The sequence below is a fragment of the Coturnix japonica genome, chromosome 4 (assembly GCF_054131305.1).
Source record: "Coturnix japonica strain WE chromosome 4, WE-NBRP24, whole genome shotgun sequence".
NCBI lineage: Eukaryota > Metazoa > Chordata > Aves > Galliformes > Phasianidae > Coturnix > Coturnix japonica.
The window spans coordinates 85144107-85158035 of NC_140666.1; the positions used below are offsets into that span (position 1 = coordinate 85144107).

The 13929-nt window shown below is 43.5% G+C and overlaps 1 protein-coding gene across 15 annotated transcripts in view; it reads left to right on the plus strand.

Annotated features, from left to right (window-relative positions):
• CTBP1 (C-terminal binding protein 1) overlaps window positions 1-13929 on the plus strand; it is a 199058-nt gene that overhangs the window by 148256 nt on the left and 36873 nt on the right. Inside the window, exon 1 of one of the 15 annotated variants that reach the window (XM_085547500.1) lies at window positions 12064-12303. The exons of the other annotated variants lie outside the window; for them this stretch is intronic. The gene's annotated coding sequence lies outside the window, so the exon portion shown is untranslated. Of the gene's footprint in view, window positions 1-12063; window positions 12304-13929 lie in introns of those variants that run through there. 15 annotated transcript variants of the gene reach the window in all.

Sequence of the window (13929 nt, forward strand, 5' to 3'; positions counted from 1 at the left end):
TGGCTGGGGCTTCTCTGTTCTGCAGATCCCGCTACCTTTAGTCTACAACCACGGAGTTCCTATTGGATTCTATGGGAATTTTACCCTAACCTGAATTTTTAAACTCAAATCCTTACTTAAAGCCAGACTGCCCCAAATTACCGCTGCCTCTTGTGCATTTGCAACTGGGCATCCTCAGTCCTGTAAAGAAAATGCCTGGCTTAGCAGACAGTGGTGTGGAAAATTGTGTCAGAATTCCTGAATGTGTCCGATTTCATCAGATGGCTGCAGCTTGGTTGGCTCTTGCTGAGTTTGTAGCTTCAGCCTTTGCAGAGTCATGCAGGACTGAAGTGTTTAGCAGAGATAACCACAAGCCAGTCTCCAGCCTCTTAAACTGGTATTTAAATATTTTTTTTTCTCTTTAATGTGTTGTAGTAGATATGTTAAGCTGTTTATTTTCGACCAGATAATGAGCGTTTTCACATTTGTGGTCTACCAACCAGCTTAATGTGTGTCTGCTGCTCCACTGAGTAGTATTAATGTGTATCAAGGCGTTGCTCGTGTTGATTTTCCCGTTCATATAATCAGCATTACTGAGAGAAGTGATGCTCAGTAGTCGTGCTGTGTGTGGGTTCCCATGCTGGATGCAGCTGGCAAACGACGTCTTTCTCTTAATGTGCTGTAAGGAAGGTCCTGAGGATGCTGACCAAACCCACTGTGCAGCATTTTATGTTTGATTTTTACATCCTCACTATATTCTCTACTAATGGAAATCCTTTTGGAAATACCTTGTGCCAACCTTTCAGCCACAGGATTATGGTGTGGAATGTATTTTTAGTTAGTTTGCATTAGATTTCGGGATGCTTTAAGATGAAAAAAAATGCAGTACCTATTTCCAGTACCTCAATATACTCGATTATTTGCACCTACAGGACTTGCTGCCTTCACCCTCATTTGTATCTAGTGCTGTGGTCACTTCATTCATTGGGTCTGCCAGACTTATGTGAGTTTTTGTTTTTCAGCCCTGATGAGATTGCTGACACCTGTTAGAACGGTGGCTGGCAGCACGGAAAGCAAATGGGATCCTGGGCTCCATCAGGAGAGGGGTGGTCAGCAGGGATAGGGAGGTGATTGTCCCTCTCTACTCTGCTCTTGTGAGGCCCCATCTGTTGTACTGTGTCCAGGTGTGGAGCCCTCAGTACAAAAAAGACATGGAGATTTTGGAAAGGGTCCAGAGGAGGGACAGGAAGATGATCAGGGGGCTGGAGCACCTCCCCTATGAGGACAGGCTGAGGGAGTTGGGTTTGTTCAGCCTGGAGAAGAGAAGGTTGCGGGGTGACCTCATTGCAGCCTTTCAATACCTGAAGGGAACTTACTCCCAGGAGGGGAGTAAACTCTTGGAAAGGCCTGACAATAGCAGGACACGGGGAAATGGTTTTAAGTTAAAAGAGGGAAGATTTAGGTTGGATGTTAGGGGGAAGTTCTTCACTAGGAGAGTGGTTAGGCCCTGGAACAGGCTGCCCAGGGAGGTTGTGGATGCCCCGTCCTTGGAGGTGTTCAAGACCAGGTTAGACGGGGCCCTGGGCAACCTGATCTAGTAAAGGTGTATGTTTGGTGGCCCTGCCAGGCAGGGGGGTTGGAACTAAATGATCCTTGAGGTCCCTTCCAACCCGGGTCATTCTGTGATTCTCTGAGGAACCTTTTCTCCTTCCCCTCCAACTACAGCAGCTTCCTGCATCTGCCCTACGTGAGGCTGCTGGTCAGCAGTGCAGCTGCCAAAGCTCCGCTCCTCTGATCCCTGCAGTCATCACAAATACACATCAGATTGTTGATTCTTTTCTTTTTTTTCCCCTGGGAGAAAAAGCAGCATCTAAAAAAACCAACCTTTTATCTGCAGGGAGCTGGATGTATTTAGCCATGCCAGTCTAGATAAAAAGAATGTCTTGCATTTTTTTTTTTTTAAAGGCTTGTGGGAGGAGGCTCACAATAGAGGCTCCATTGTGCTGTTAGTACTGCGAGTACAGGAAATCACAAATTAGCTATGACGAGGGCATTGCAGGGGAGTTTGAAGTTTACTTAATTCCCATAGTATTGTATGGTTTTGAAAGGGTTTCACAATGTGTTGCCTTTCGGGTACAGTTGTGTGTGTTGTTTGGATTTGGCAGCCCTGTGTTCAGGGTTTTCTCTTACCACACGTTCAAAAGGTTTCATGTTTTGAGTCCTTGAATCCAGCTGACTTTCCTTACTGTAAATACAGAGGCAGACGAATGCGCTCGGTATTTATCTCATGACCACCCTGCAGCCATCTAAAATTCAAATCTGGCATTATGCATTCAGCAGCGAGAGCGAGCGATAAAAAGGGATTTTAAGTAGGAATTTGGAGAACATTCTGCTGCAGGCACAACTTTTCCTCACAGATTTTGATTCCTGATTCTGCAGGATGTTGAGTCATTCCCCTTCCAATTGATATTTAAGGGGACTGGAATGAGTTTACAAATAGAGGGGCTCCGAGTTGTAACCTGTGTGCTAAGCCAGTGTTACTGTAGCATGACCCTGGTGCTAGAATTCTGTCCTTGGGTTGCTATGGCTCAGTACCTGCAATTGAGGAACGAGTTCTGTCTGTTAGATGGGAGAATGAAGATTATGAGAATTAAGATGATGAGAACTCTCCGAAGTCACGAATCTCACTTTCCTAGAGCTGTGACTAAGGGGTTATTACATTGAGGCGGTGTTTTAGAACCTAAAATATGTGAGTTCTGCTATTCTGTTTTGCCTTTGCTTTTATACTATTGCTTCTGCCTTCAGTGAGGACTTGATCTTAAGCTTGTTGGGTTTTTGGATGTATTTTTTCTTGAACTCTGCAGCTTCATCAAAAAATACACTGACAAAATCAAGGCTTCTGTTCTAAGAGGGAAGTATTTTCTTATTCTTACAAAGGTCAAACGAGAGATAGACAATGAAGTTTACTCTTGGCTCTGTGAAGGATGCTATCATATAGAAAAGGAGTTTTCAAACTGTAGTTCGTGCAGTTCCAGTTGTTGGTTTGTGCAGGTTAAAAGAAAGACTTGCTTGTTCAGCCTGGAGAAGAGAAGGTTGCGGGGTGACCTCATTGCAGCCTTTCAATACCTGAAGGGAACTTACTCCCAGGAGGGGAGTAAACTCTTGGAAAGGGCTGACAATAGCAGGACACGGGGAAATGGTTTTAAGTTAAAAGAGAGAAGATTTAGGTTGGATGTTAGGGGGAAGTTCTTTACTAGAAGAGTGGTTAGGCCTTGGAACAGGCTGCCCAGGGAGGTTGTGGATGCCCCGTCCTTGGAGGTGTTCAAGACCAGGTTGGATGGGGCCCTGGGCAACCTGATCTAGTAAAGGTGTATGTTTGGTGGCCCTGCCAGGCAGGGGGGTTGGAACTACATGATCCTTGAGGTCCCTTCCAACCCGGGTCATTCTGTGATTCTGTGAAAGAAAAGGACCTCGAGAATTGTGTAGCTCTCAGACTGTCAAAGAGAATTAGTGAAGATTAGTTTTCATTTTAGAAGACTAATTCAAAATGAGCGTTAAATGGATTATTTTTATAAATAGTAAATAGGCTCCTCTGTCATACCTTAGATTTCTTTGATCACAGAAATGCATAGTGAAAGCAGCAGTCTGTGAACACGCTTTGTGATACCTGGGAAACTGCTCCCATTTAATGAAGTACAGTTCTCAGTCAGGTTCGTTAAGCTGGCACGGTGCTGTTTGAACTCTTGTTTAAGTGTAAACTGCTTGTTTCGTATTTGCATTAAGGGATTTAGGAACTGGAGAAACTGAACTTGAATGTGATGCTCTGCCGTTGCTGCATATTGGGCATCTGTGTTGTTGTGTGTGCGTGTGCTTTGGTGTTCTAATGGGATGTTCCGTGTGGGATTTGTGCTTCTGTATGAGGAACTTGAAACTCCTATTTATGACTGTTGGATAGTGATAGGATGAGGGCAATGGTTTTAAACAGCCTAAACCTCCCCTGTCTCAGGATACTAGGAGGATGTTTTTCACCCAGAGGGCGGTGACGCACTGGAACAGGTTGCCCAAGGAGGCTGTGGATGCCCCATCCCTGCAGGCATTGAAGGCCAGGCTGGATGTGGCTCTGGGCAGCCTGGTCTGGTGGTTGGTGACCCTGCACACAGCAGGGGGTTGGAACTGGATGATGATTGTGGTCCTTTTCAACCCAGGCCATTCCATGATCCTGTTTATTAAGAAGTTAATGACTAACATGAGAACATGCACTGAGGAGTGGACAGCCCAGAGCTTGACTGGACTCAGCTGTCCCAAATATTCTGATGTGATTGAAGGGTGTGTTTTTTGTCAAATAAAAAATATGCTTTCCATACTAAAGCTCTTCCTCTTGTGTATTTGGATTGGGAAGCTTTATTTCATCAATTAATTTGACAGAACACGCATGCAAACAAACAACCAAGATACTGGTGGGTGCTGCGGCCCCACACACCGCACTGAATGCTGCCGAGCTCCTCCTCCCACTGAGCTGCAGAGGTTTGGAGAGCAGGCAGGGCTGTGAGCTGCTTGTGCTTAACAGCTGATCTTTGGAAGAGAAGTGCTGCGGGATAATTTCTTTCGGTTTGAGTTTGCACGTTGTGTGACTATTAAAAACTTCATGATGACTGTTAAGTAAAGACAGCTCCTTGAAGTGCCAGATGGAAAAGAGCAAGAGAAACGCCTGCTGTTTAACACAGAGAGGGGATTTTTGCAAGTTGTCTTTTGGGGTCTTCCCCAGTCTGCACAGTTGCTGTGCTGCAGTTGCTGTGCTGGGGCCTGTTCAGACGTTACGTGTCTAAGTGAGATGAATTTGCTCTCATTAATTGTGTGGCAGAATGCTGGCTTCAAACGGCATCTTCATCACACAGTGACAGGTCTGCAGCATCACACCACATTGCAGCTCCTTAATTCCTATCCTCTCTGTCCAGTTGGAGCTGTTACAGACAGAGGGGACGTTTCTGCTATTCTAGAAATGTGCTGGGCTTTTTGAACCGCTGTCGTGGCTGCTGAAACACGACACTGCCTGTTTGCTTTGGACCAGAGACCCCTTGATTCATTCTTTCTCAGTGCAGCCGACCGTGTCATTACATCCATTTTCTATGGATCTCGTTCAATGCCTGTGTTTATACATAGCTTGGAATGATTGGAAAATGTGAAAAATGCAGAGTATTCTTCAGTTGGCTAAAATTTGAAAAGGGTGTTGTGTTTTTTTTTCTTCCTGCCGGCATCTGGATGTCAGCCAGGTGAAAGTTAACATTCCCACAATACCTTTGCTGTGGGATAATGGACAAGTTGAGGGCAGCATTCTTCCGTTCCTTTGGATAAACAGGCTGCTGCTGTCCAAGGCTGGGCGGCAGCTCTTGCTGAAGGTGGAAGCGTCGCTGTTTGTTCTCACAGTTGTTGATTTGTTGATGGTTTTGCTCCTTCTGAATCCCAGCAGTAGGGTGGTGGTGTGCAGTTGTCTGCCCTGAGCAACGTGTCACCGTCAGTTCTTTGACTCCTGATTCTCTGGGAGGGATGCAGTGTGTACTGCCTCAAAGTCATGGTTTTCTGCATGAAGAGCCATGCGTACCACTGACCTTTCTAACCAGGTGAATGTTCATTCTTGAGCTTCAGTAGTTTAGTCAGAAACCTATAGATTTTCAGAGGTGCTTTATATTTAGTCAGTGGTTTCTTGGGCTGTTGTATAAACATTGTTCTTACTGAAAATCATCTTAGTGACTTTTTGGGTTAGTGCTCTCCCACCAGAGTGTCTTTTCACCTTTAGCAGTGATATCTTTATAGGAGGACATGTGGCTTTTCACTATTCACTTGGTCAGAAGGGTGGGGAGCAGCTTTCACTTCTAAAAATTCCATTTTTACTGCCATCTGAATTGGCAAAGGAAGGTCATTGGGGAGATTTGATCTTTCACACCGTATGGATGGATTCAGGCACAGCCATGTCATTATCCCCCTTCGTTCCCCAGTGTTGCTGAGGTCCTTACATGCATTGTAGCTAGTAAGTGAACCTAGATTCCAGCGTATGTAAACTGCATTTTTCCAAGCAGAGCGTAGGCCTGCTGACACATCATGTGTGCATTCACATCAGGATGAAGTCAGTGGGATCAGTGTAGGCGCTGGTAACGTTCCGTTCTCACGCAAAGAGCAGCAGCACAGTGAAATGCAAATGCTCTGAGATGTGCTGGTGGTGGGGTTTCCAAATTCCATTTCCGTGACTGTAATTTTTCATCGCTTCTAAACCTGTGATACTATTTAACATGCTTTCAGGAAGAAAAGCACTGTTGCTTACTTGATTACAATGAAAACGTATTAAGAAACAGAAATCTACTGTGTCTTCAGTTTGTGTTCACTTAGAACATGGGTTTTATGGACCTTTCAGTTGGAGGTTATTTATTTCTCTGCACTGTAAAGAGCAACTACTTGAACTGCTGGTTTTATTGGCTGTAAGCGTCAGTATCTTGGAACGGGTTATATTTAGACATGTAGCATTCTTTTCTATTTCACATATCGCAGCCTCCCTGCGTAAAATAAGTCCGCTTATTCCACATCTATACATGCGAGTGAGTACACATGTGGGGTCTAAATACCTTAATTTCCTGTGTGAACATCAAACTTACTTTGCTGTAGCACAGCAAGCGGTAGCATCTCTTTATCAATTGTGAAGCCGTCGTTCATATGCATAAACACTTTTAATTGCATCAGGTGCTTGTGCATCATTCTACAAGCTGCTTGTGTGCGGGTGGGTGTCTGTTTGTTCCCAACGTCCCTGATTTATTTAGCAAGTAACACAGCAAACTGCCTCACTCTGCAAGCAGCTCTGCTGCCTGATTGCAGAACCCCAGCGCGATTCGGTACGAATAGGGAACAAAAAGCAAGACCTTCGATGAAGACAGAAAATAAAATCCTAATGAAAGATGTGCACTGAATAGTAACTTGGCTTTCATGTCTAGCAACTGTGAAACCTCCGTGAGAATTGCTGCTATTGTGCGAGTGTTCCCTCCTTCCTAATAGAGGTGTTCTGTATCCTGGTTTTCTTGTTGACTAGAGAATGACAGCTTTTACAAGTATTGTAATGATGAAGTGCCATTAGCTGTGTACCATTCATGTCTTAAATTGCATCCTTTGTTGCGTTCCTTGCTATTCTTGTACAATAGTTGGCTATGGTCAGGAGCTTGATTTCCAGCACTTCTGCTTTCTTTTTTTTTAAAATTTTCTTGTTTTGTAGGTTTTCATTTATTTTGTTGAATTATGTGTATTTCTGTGATCAGTTGGCATGGAAACATGGCTGCTTTATAGACCGAGTTGCCTTTAACATTAATTTGCAGGTACTTGTTTTTCAATGTGAGAATGGAAGCCATTTATGCTCTTCATCGTTCTTCATCACTAATACTCGCATGCTTTGACCAACATAAGTTATTTTTCTTTCTCTCTAAGGTGGTTAAAATGTGCTTTTATCAATGGCTGATTTCTTGGTGGGTTGTACCACATTTCTCATGGAAGGAAGGCAGAGCTTTGCTTTGATCAGTAGCAAAGGAGGAGTATTTCAACCATTACTCTGTGACTTTGGCTAATGAGTTTCCGAATACCTCAGTGTGGAAATACCTCTCCCTAAGGAAGAATAGCCGGACTATCAGTGCGTGTTGCATCTCTAGAAATGTGAAACTGTTAAAGCACGGGCTATTTTAAGTGTAGGTAACCAAATAACTGATTGAAGACGTATTATAAGCAGGTGCAGATTGTTTGCTCTCAACGTAGTTGCTTTCAAGTTCCTTAAGATCAAATCTCATTTGAATTTCTAATAGTTCAGAGCGTTGTTTGGAGAGCTTTATACAGACTGGATGTGTGGAATAGAAATAAGATTTGTATTAATTTACTTTGGCTTATATTTTTCTATCCCATTCCAGGCTTCAAATGCTTCATTTTGGGAACTGTTTCACAGTGTTTGTGCTGTGAGTGCTGTTTCATGGTCTTACACAGTTGCCCATTTCTTTTTCTTAATTTCAACAGGTTTTTAAAACTAAACAATCAGGAAACAGAACACTGCACCTATAAAGCCCATGTTTTCATATTAAGTGCTCAATTGAAATAGCTTGAATGAAAAATCAGTGGTTTGGTTCATACTAAACTCCTCTGTTGACGCTCTTGTGAGCTTTCATGTTATTTGTGGGTGGTTGTTTGGAGGTGAGGGGTTTAGGAGCAGAGATGAGGGTGTCTTGTCGTGCTTTTGGCAGTTTGCGGATCAGATTCTCGCTGCCCGCAGTGCAGCTGTGAAAGAAGTTGGGCTGTGCCGCTTCCTGTGTGACAGCAGCTCCTCGTACACACAGTAACCATTCCTCCCAGCTTTCACACCCTCTTCCTCCCCATTCTCTCATAACAAACAGGTCTTTTAAGAGCAAGAAACAAACGTGTCTCACCCTTTTGCCATCTCTTCCCATCTCAATGTACTTGTCAGAATAGCTGGAGATGAGATCTGTTTTATTTCCCTGCCTGTTGTAAACTGCTTTTTAATTAGTTTTTCCTCGAAGAGCCCGATAGCATTGGTGATCCTGGATAAATAGTAGCCAGAACAGCTACAGATTGGCTCACACACCATACAGAATTTGTAACTTTGCTTGGTTAGACTGAGCTGCTCTTGTTTGATTCTATTCAACGTGCATTAAGAAGGAACAAATAGTCCAGCTTAATTTGAATATTTTATTTAAGCCTTCTGGAAAGTACCTATAAAAACAAGTGTGAAGGAGCACGTATCAAAACACAGACAGGTGTCAAACTGTAACCAGAAAAAGGTTGGTGTTCTTAAAGGGAAAAACGAGTGGGCTTTTATTAGCTGCGCCCTGTTTCCATTCATTGTGCAAACCATTGGGCTGCCGTGACGTTCTTGTTCTGTGGCTTCGTATAGTGCCTACCACAACGCTGGCTGGTTTGGAGGGAATAATGCAATAAATGTGTTAAATAATATTTTGTTAAGAAGCTGATGTGTTGCAGCTGGGCTACAAAATTACGCGGTATTCATTGGACTTGGAAAGTAAAGTTCTGATGAAGATGCTGAAAAAAGCCAGGAGGGCATCAGTTCTCTCACCTTGAGCAGCAATTCAGAAAAACCCCACATGTTTATGGTGTTGTAGCCTCTCTGAAGAAATAACTCTGGTGAAAGAACACTTTCTGTCCTGATAGTAGAAGGAAGCTGCTGTGGTCATTCATTAGCAGGTTGCCTGAGGAGGCTGTGGATGCCCCATCCCTGCAGGCATTCAAGGCCAGGCTGGATGTGGCTCTGGGCAACCTGGTCTGGTGGTTGGTGACCCTGCACACAACAGGGGGTTGAAACTGGATGATCTTTGTGGTCTTTTTCAACCCAGGCCATTCTATGATTCCCATAGTGTCCTTTTCCCAGGAGCTGTGGTGCTGCACAATTCTGAGGCTGGTAACAGCAAATTCATTATCCAAAACACGCTAAAAGAGGCAAGAAATACGCAGTAGGAAGGGAACTCGTCTGTATGATGAAGGAGGGGTACCCTTCTGCATTAAGATTTTGTAACTCTTAATAGAATCAGTAATTCCTTTAACTCTTGCTTGTGACTGATGCTTTTAGCACTGTTTAATGTTTTATGTGATATAGGGAGACAGAATGTGATTTGTGCCCTGAAAAGTAATTAGAAGCCTTTATCTGCAGCCAAGGCGTTCTTATGTTTGTGAGTGAGCCCTTTCCAAGTTCAGAGTGGTTAAACTGCAGAGGCGAAAAGAAATGTTATAAAGCCCAATGAAAAATGCAGATATGGGTCATTTTTAAACACTTCTGGCTTTTCACCAGTTCAGTGGAAACAAAGCCTTCAAAAACCTTCTCCAAAGCCCTTTAGTATGCGGTATATGTGGGAAGAAATGATTTGCTTCTCTCATCGAGCCATGGGAATGAGTCCTGAGTTTAACTGTTTTTCAGGACGGCTTTAACTGTGATATTGGAATGAGAGCCTTTGTAACTGAAACTCAAAATCTGCTTGAAGAAAAGCCCTGTATAGCAACACTCTTACATCATGGCTTTTATTATATTATGATTAAATGTAACATGATAACATAAAGTCAGCTTTTGCCTTAAACTGCCTGTTTTACTTGGCACTTGGACTGTTGTTGCTGGCCCGTTCTCAGCAAGCTTGTCATTTTCATACATCCTGTTTGCTTACCTTCAAAATGAACATCTCTTTAGGAAATCCTATTTATTCAAGCTCAATTCGCTTGCTGTGGGTTAGGGTTGAGCACCCTGTGCGGGGCTCATGTGTGTATGGTATGAGTACGTACATAGATACACATGTGCCTAGCCCTGGTTTTTGAGTGCTTTAGCTGTAATTCCCAGGGGCAGTTCCTATCCCTCCTCCCATCTCCACATGCTTGAAAAAGATAATCAGAATATTTTATTTCACTTGTTGATGAAAATATCATCATAATTTCCAGCTGAAAGGAGGGTGCAGGGCATTATATGCTTTCCTTCTTATTTAAAGAGAAAATGTCATAAGGAAAACAGAGAGCACTGTGTTCGACCTGCAGAACACTTTAGGGCTGTTATTTTTAGTATCATTTGAGTGTGTCGTGCTGACCTCAGAAATATTAAACCTTGTGAAACTAATTTGGTTATCCAAGGCCCCACACTTGCTTATCTTTATCCTCTTTGATAAGGAAATGAAGGAGTGCCCTGGGTAATAACGTTCTTGGTCAAAGTACAGGTGTGCTGTTAGAGAAATTGCTTTCAGTGTTTGGGATCAGAATAAAGGAAGCCTTTGATGTTGGCTTTGCTTGGGTTATTGGGTTTCTTTCTCTGGGACGGCATCCTGTGCCAAGTGTGAGATGCAGGAAGGCACGGAGTCATCACTGTGACACACTGGACCCAGAAGTTTGGTTGTGTAATGGATGATTGGCAGCGCCTCTAAAACATAATGTGAAATTAGTGCTGTGAAAGGGGTTGAATTGGTAGTGCAGGGGGATGAGGTATAGCAGGTGGTGCTTTAAATTGTACCAAAACAACCCAAAGCTGCTGTAATAATACAGCTTACTGTAAGAGAAACATTTTAGGAGGAGAGAAAGAATTTATTATCCTTTTTTTATTCCTTCCTACTTAATATTTTACAGGCAAATCAAGAGCAGGTCCTTGAGTGTATTACATTTCAAATTAATGGTATGTGGCTGTTCGCTTTTATGCAGTTCATGGGCAAAACGGTGACTGTGAGAACGTGTTTTGTTGGTTTATTACTTAAAGCATTGCTTGTTTCCTTCTTTATATTTGAATGTATGGGTAGAAGAGCTGTGCTGAGGGCTGCTGGTGTCACCTCACGTGGCAGCCCTGCTCTTCCTGTGAGTTCCAGGCTTGTGCTCTGTATCCTGTGTTCTATCCACAGAGTCTCCAGGCCCCTGTCCTTCCATGGAAACTGTTTCTGTAAGCCTTGGCAGGACCCGTATTGTTACTGGAGGTGAATGGTGCTGCTCCTACTGCAGTTGTTGCAGCAGATTGGTTTTCCAGTTCCTGTCTGCAAGAGTTTACTGACTTTTTTTTTTCTTTCAGTCACACCCACTGATCCATAAAGTTTATGGAGTGAGATATAAGTTCCATTGCATTATAAACTTGAAGTTTGGGTGTGTGTAAAGGCGGGTGGCATTCCTCCTCCTCGGTGGCTGTCCCCAAAGGAGATAACAGCAGCCCAGGTGTGCTGCATGTGGCCTTGGTGCAGGCTGCCTTCATGCTTCCAGCTCTGTGGTTTGGAGATATTTAGAGGTATTTGAAGGTTATCGTTAGTATGGGAAATGGATGCCTGTGAGTAGTTGTGGGCGAGAGCGACTGCTGAAGTGTCGAGCCTTTGGTTTCTTTGATTCTTGCATTGAATTTTGCAGAGGTTTCAGCTGATTCAGTAACATCTTGGCAGTCAGTTACTTACCAGTCATCCTCAAACCCGAGTTAGAAGGAACAAACCCACAGCCTCGGCCAGGATTCCTCTGAAGCTGGAAATAATGTGAGCATGCTCAGTTAGGGCAGCTCCACCACTGTTATTTCCCCCCCCCACCGCCGCCGCCTTCTTCCTTTCCTTATTACTTAACAAAGCTAAAAATACTTGTAACAGACCTTTCAGTTGTCCTCTAAACTCTTTTCCCTTTCTCTGGGATTTGCTTTCATGTGTGTGTTACTTGAAAACGGGGCTCCTGCATCCACATGTTGAACTGCTGACAGCCGAGCTTCCCACCTCTACCACGTGATGTAGCGGTGGCTGAATATTGTCATTGGATTTGCTGCTCGAGCCTTGAGAGACAAAAGATTTTGCAGTAAGTCATCGCGTTGTTACTGCCTGTTCCTTTGATGTTAAATAAATATATAAGAACAAGGAATATGAGTGAAGATGGCACTGTCTTGTAGCGTGCTCTGAATGTGTTGAGTAGTTTTGTGATGTGCATTGCTTGTGGTTCTCACCTGGATGTTTAAAGTACACATGTAACTAATAGGAAATGCCTAGGGACTACTGATTGAAAAGGCACGAGAAGCCCTTATCCTTACGGTTATCTGATAAGTATCTGAGAGTGGCACGTATATATTCTCTGTATCAGTATGGAGAGGTAATGAGGAATCGTGACTCTCTTGTCCCAGCACCGACAGGGAATGACATTTTCTAAACAGAAATCACTGCATTACTTTGTTTAGGCAGTCCTAAAAGGGTAAATAAATGGCATTAAAGTACTCTGTGCATTGTGTGCTGTAGCAATCATCTTGGATACGCGTGCTGATTCTCACAAGCAGTGAAGTAATGATGTGATACATTTGTGAGGCTCGAATGTGGAAGCCTGTGGACTAGGGTGGTAATTATAGAAGTGTTGGTGGTGTGGCTGATGTGTTTTGTATAAGGGGAGAGCTGAGAGCGTTCTGGAGAGCGGCTGGGTGCGTTTCAGTCTGTGCAATTAGTGAGAGGATGTAAGTGGGTGTGAGTGCTGAGCACATCTCTGGGTCAGCGCAGCCCCGCAAACCGCCTCTGTTTTTCTTGGTCTCTTGCAAATTAAAAGAAGGAAAGTGACTTGTTTTTCACTGAGCTTAGGTAAATAAAAACGTGCAGCATTTACCTCTGTGCCCTACAGCCTTCAGCGGAGACTGCACATGTGCTTTAGTGAAGCTTATGTTTGGTTTCCTTTTGTGTGCATACTCTGAAGTCCAGTTCTTATTCCTTTGGTAATCAGTGTGGGATTCTTCCTGTTAATTTCAGTATTATTTCCAGCAGATTATTTCAGTCTTAAGAAATATAGTTAGAAACAATACATGAGAAAAGAATATAAATAAATTTCACTCCAAAGTAATCGTGGCTTCCAAGGCTGGCTACCGCTCTCCTGTATATGCTGCTGGTGGTGGTGTTCTATATTGATCTCCTGCAACTGTTCAGATTCTTCATCCCACATCCCAAGTCACAGGAGGCGACAACCTGCTTCTGCTGCAGGCAGTGACAAAGGGTGTTAGGTGTGATTCTGGCACAGTCACGGTGGTTCTGTTGCGTATTTCCATGCTGGTAAGCTCTTTTCTCTTACATCCGTTTTACTGACCCTAAAACTTGTGCTGCATTTATGGCTTATATCTGCTGGGCTGTGCTTTGGTTTTAGTCTGCCTTGAGTCAAAGTGCCATTTGAGGTCATGGCACACGCATGCCAAGCCTACCAAAACAGAGGCTGGGCTTCATGAGGTGCATTGCCAGGAGCTGTGAGATGTTTCTGAAGTACGGATCTTCTAGGAATTTCATTAGAGCACGTTGGCAAACCTAATTCACAGCAGCTTCTGTGCTTGTGTTCAGAGTGGGATATTTGTGTTTGTTTTGACAACTCGTTCTTTGCCCAGATTAATAGGAATGTTTATTATTAAAAGGACGGGTAACGTTGTTGGGGTGTTTCTTGTAAATAAGTGACAGCTGTGAGTAA